This window comes from Scylla paramamosain, chromosome 35 (assembly GCF_035594125.1).
Source record: "Scylla paramamosain isolate STU-SP2022 chromosome 35, ASM3559412v1, whole genome shotgun sequence".
In the NCBI taxonomy this organism is placed as follows: domain Eukaryota; kingdom Metazoa; phylum Arthropoda; class Malacostraca; order Decapoda; family Portunidae; genus Scylla; species Scylla paramamosain.
The window spans coordinates 1,305,001-1,310,000 of NC_087185.1; the positions used below are offsets into that span (position 1 = coordinate 1,305,001).

Below are 5,000 nucleotides of genomic sequence, written 5' to 3' on the forward strand. Positions count from 1 at the left end.
TTGGTGGAAAAATGTATTCTATTGATCCTAACAATAGTAACAATATGTAATTTTTTTTTTCGTATCGCTAGTTGTGTGTGTGTGTGTGTGTGTGTGTGTGTGTGTGTGTGTGTGTGTGTGTGTGTGTGTGTGTTTCATTTTATTTACATTTTGGCTTCCGTGTCTCTAAACATTTATTCCTTCCTCCTCCTGCTTCTCTCTCTCTCTCTCTCTCTCTCTCTCTCTCTCTCTCTCTCTCTCTCTCTCTCTCTCTCTCTCTCTCTCTCTCTCAATGATACATAATTATTTTGTGGTACGTTTCAATTCACACTTGTGGCATCCATAATTTGTGAACAGCTTGGGTTACATCGTTTTGCGCTCTCTCTCTCCCTCTCTCTCCCTCTCTCTCTCTCTCTCTCTCTCTCTCTCTCTCTCTCTCTCTCTCTCTCTCTGTGTGTGTGTGTGTGTGTGTGTGTGTGTGTGTGTGTGTGTGTGTGTGTGTGTGTGTGTGTGTGTGTGTGTGTGTGTGTGTGTGTGTGTGTGTGTGTGTGTGTGTGATGTTTAGAAATATAGGTTTCATTCCAGTGTGAGTGTTATGGTGGCCTAGATAAAGTGGAGTCAATAATCTACCCTAGCCTGGTTATCACATGCCCAGCCAAGCCCAGCCAAGCCCAGCCAAGCCAAGCCAAGCCAAGTTAAGCTAAGCTAAGCTAAGCCAGCATGTACGTTTTATCAAGTCACGACAAAGGAGGATATTTCTTTACGTTGTTTTCTCCTTGGAATGTGAATTAAAAGTGTTATGTGTTACAATTTTAGTGGAAGAGAGTGAGAGAGAAAAACAATTTATATGAACGCGGGAAGGAATGTGTAATGGAAACAGGATTAAATGAATTATTATTTTTTTTTGTTTTGTTTTATCGCTGAGAATACGAACTACAAATGTATTAGATACTTCAAGGATTAATGAAAAGTGTTTAACGTATTCTGAAGGAATAATAAGAATAGGAACTCATTAGAGAAGACAAAATGAACAGGATTTTCTTAGTATTGAGAATATACAGATAATGACGGCTTCAAGTATAATTAGATTAAGCTTAATTTCATGAACTCTTTAAAGATCAGACTCAGAACTTAATTAGAATTTTTTTTCTCTGAACTCTTTAAAGATCAGACTCATAATTTAATGACAAAATTTTTTTTTCTATTTTATTTATTGTCCGTTTTGCCTGAAGAAAAATAAAAAGAAAGAAATCAGAGTTTTTATCTATTTTGTCTGAAAGAGAAAAGGAAAGAAAAGACAGATTTATTATTATCAATTTTTGAGGGTGGTGTGTTAGAGTTCGATCACATTTCTCTACAATACCCAAGAGCAAAAAGAAAATAGATCAAATAAAATAAAGAGGAGGAGGAGGAAGGGGACTGATCACACGAGAGTTCCCATGAGCAAGTGTGGAATCTGTCACCGGCGTTCCCTTTCCCTTCCCCTTCACCTCTCGTGGCAAGTTCGCCGTGCCAGTGAATTATAGAACGTGTATTGACTGCCTGGTTCTGGTGGGGCCGCTGCCTCCTCCTCCTCCTGTGCCCTCCACTCTTCTACTCCTGGTATTGCTGCTGCTGCTGCCTGCCAACTCAATTTGATCAGCGGTTTCGATGCGACGCACTGGGATTAGATTTTTTTTTTTTTTTTTTTGTAGGGCTTAGGACTCAATTTCCTTCAGACTCTGGTACTTTTTAACTCTGAATTTGATCTTATTAGTTTGCCATGCTTTGTTTTTGGCTGGAATGTTGATTTTTTTACGTATAATTCTCATTTTGGGCATGAGATTCGATTTGCTTCGGTTTCATGTTCTTAATTTAGAGTTGGGAGTTCTTTTTTACTTTGAATTCGATGTTATTAGTTAGAACCGATTTATTTTTAACTGGAATGTTATTTTTTGGCGTAGATTTTCATTACACAAGTCCAGAATTGGGTTGCTTTACCTTGAATCCTACTCACTTCCCATGGATCAGATGCCACCAGCTTGCAATCGAATCTTCTCGGGAAAGGACGAGCAGCGTATCTTCTTTAAAGACTCGAAGCTTCAAAGTTCTATTAAAAGTTTTCTTTCTAATTGTGTGGCGTCAAGGGGGAAGTAAGACCATAGAAAACGGAATGAAGGATCGGCCACTAAAATTAAGAATGTGTCTAGGTAGAGAGAGGGGAAATTATTAAAGTTAAAAAAGAAAAAAAAAACTCTCTTCCACGCTGCCAGACTTTCTTAATTACACTTTTCAAGATTAAGATTCTATAATTAGACACCGGGTAATGACTGGACTGGTAATATCTCCGTTCTTCCAGTCAGTCAGTCATTGTAGGTATGATCGAGTCCTCTCTTTCCTTTCTTCCCCTTCCTTCTTACCTTTCTTCCTCCACGTGATGACTGGAGTGGCAGTATTATTTTCTAGTTCTTTCAGTCAGTCAGTTAGTCAGTCAGTCATTTTGGGTATAATAAATTCTTTCCTTTCCTTTCCTTTTCTTTCATCCATCCTTTCTTGATGCAACGCCAAACCTTCATTCTTTCCCTTACTCCCTTCACTCCCCTCGTCTGCTTCCCACACACACACACACACACACACAGCTTAGTACCCAGGAAGTTATGCATAATTCTAGCAGTATAGCCGAGCAATCTTGTCACTCGAGACAGTTACCCAGTCCATATCCCTCTGAGCCATCGATCTCACTAGCGCCTCGCCTTGCCACGCGTCTTCGGTCTCTCGCTAAGGCCTTTGAAGTGATTTACGCCAGCACCTCCTTGTGGGAACGCCTCCTCTTTTCTAGTTTTTATATTCTGATGTAAGGAGCGGATTGTACTGCCCTGCTAATGATGGTGTTATGCAGCGAGCGTATGAGAATGTTGGTTTCTTGCGGAAATGTTGGAACTTGGACGCAAAAAAACAGAACTAAAGAAAAGAAAAGAAAAAGGATTGTAAGGACTGTTTTTAAAGGTCACACAGATGATTATTTGGGTTCTTAAGGGTGATTTTCCCCAGTAATAATGCAGAAACCTTGTTCACGTATCGCTCAAGCCATTAAACCTACTTGAAAACCTCCCAGTGACTCCTACTACACTATAGCTATTCGAAGTTGTCAAGATAAGACGCTGGAGTGTTGGAGAATGCGATTACTGAAGGAAATGGAGCGATAGAGGAGATAGTTACTGTAGGAATGAGTGGGAAGACTACTACACTACAGAAAAATGTACTGGTGTGTCTCGGAATGTGTTATGACATAGAGGAATGTGCTAATGGTGGTGGTGAATAGTGTTGATATTAGTGATGGTGGCAATGAGTGTAAATTATAGTGCTGAAATAACTGGGTTTTCTTTGACGTGAGTTTAATGTAGAGCGCGAAGAAAATTATAGTGGTGGTGGTGGTGGTGGTGGTGGTGGTGGTGGTGGTGGTGGTGATGATGTTGGTGTTGCATGTTTTGCTTGTCACCTTGCAGCTATTCACCAGAAAATCGATTTAATTGCACCTCAGCCCTCATCCATCTACCTCTCTCTCTCTCTCTCTCTCTCTCTCTCTCTCTCTCTCTCTCTCTCTCTCTCTCTCTCTCTCTCTCTCTCTCTCTCTGCGACGCACTGACACCATTTCTTACGCGCTCTACACCTTTTTACCATTCTCTCTCTCTCTCTCTCTCTCTCTCTCTCTCTCTCTCTCTCTCTCTCTCTCTCTCTCTCTCTCAACCTACTTTCTTCCTTTCTTTATTCTTTTTCTTCCTCTTTCTTTCCCCTTTCTTATTCCTCTTTCTCCTCCTCCTAAAAAACTTCCTTCCTTCATTCACTCTCCTTATTCCTCTCTCTTCTTCCTTCGCCACCGCTCTCCTCCAGCAAATTAGTCCTCCCTTTCCTCTATTCCTCCCTCCCCCCACATCTCTTTCTCATTTTACAACCCTCTTACTCCTCCTCCTCCTCCTCCTCTTTCTTCACCATCCCAGTCACCATCAACACCGTCTTGGTTGAAAGCCTCTCTCTCTTTCTCTTTCTCTCTTCACCGTTCACTGGACGAGAAGAAGCAATGGTATAGTGTTAGCATCCCAGTCTCCTCTCCTCCTTTCGTGTCTATAGCTTCGAAAAACTGGAGGGTCTTCTGATATGTTTAACGCAAAAGGATCTATCTGGTGAATTAATTGTATTGTTCCCTCCCTCTCTCTGTTTTTCTTCGTTTTCTTTTAGTCAGTTAAAGGGGGAGGTCTTCATTTTCTATCATTAGGTCTATAAACTCACTAATCGTATGGTTATTTCAGTCTGTCGCTGTTATTTTCTTTTTTTTTTTATGTAGGAGGGACACTGGCCAAGGGCAACAAAAATCCAATAAAAAGAAAATGCCCACTGAAATGCCAGTCCCATAAAAAGGTCCAAAGCGGTAGTCAAAAATTGAGGGATGAAGTAAAAATGGATGAGGATAAGTAAAAATGGATCTGTTTTCTTCGTTTTCTTTTTGACATTTTCTTTTCTTATTAGGCATGCAAAAGAGTGGATCATATGATTATTTCAGTCCGTCTATCTTTGTTTTTCTCGTGAAGTAAAAATGGATCTGTTTACTTCCCTCTCTCCTTGTTACTGACCAAGAAAGAGAGTGAAGGAATCAACTTTTTAATACAGGTAATCGTAAGAAAACAGAGATACAGGTAAAAAAAAAATAGTGTAGGAATACAAATCAACTTTTTAATACAGGTAACCGTAGGAAAACAGAGATACAAGTAAAAAAAATTGTGTAGGAATACAAATGAACTTTTCTTTTCAATACAGGTAATCGTAGGAAAACAGAGATACAAGTAAAAAAAAATAGTGTAGGGATACAAATCAACTTTTTAATACAGATAATCGTAGGAAAACAGAGATACAAGTAAAAAAAAATAGTGTAGGGATACAAATCAACTTTTTAATACAGGTAATTGAAGGAAAACAGAGATACAGGTAAAAAAAATAGTGTAGGGATACAAATCAACTTTTTAATACAGGTAATCGTAGGAAAATAG

At 39.5% G+C, this 5,000-nt stretch overlaps 2 protein-coding genes across 9 annotated transcripts in view; one reads left to right on the top strand and one right to left on the bottom strand.

The window, feature by feature from the left end:
- The window catches only part of LOC135090523 (uncharacterized), a 23,329-nt gene that overhangs the window by 11,770 nt on the left and 6,559 nt on the right, over positions 1–5,000 (bottom strand). The window lies entirely within an intron of this gene.
- The window catches only part of LOC135090520 (oxysterol-binding protein-related protein 1-like), an 83,115-nt gene that overhangs the window by 11,764 nt on the left and 66,351 nt on the right, over positions 1–5,000 (top strand). The gene's annotated exons all lie outside the window — the stretch shown is intronic.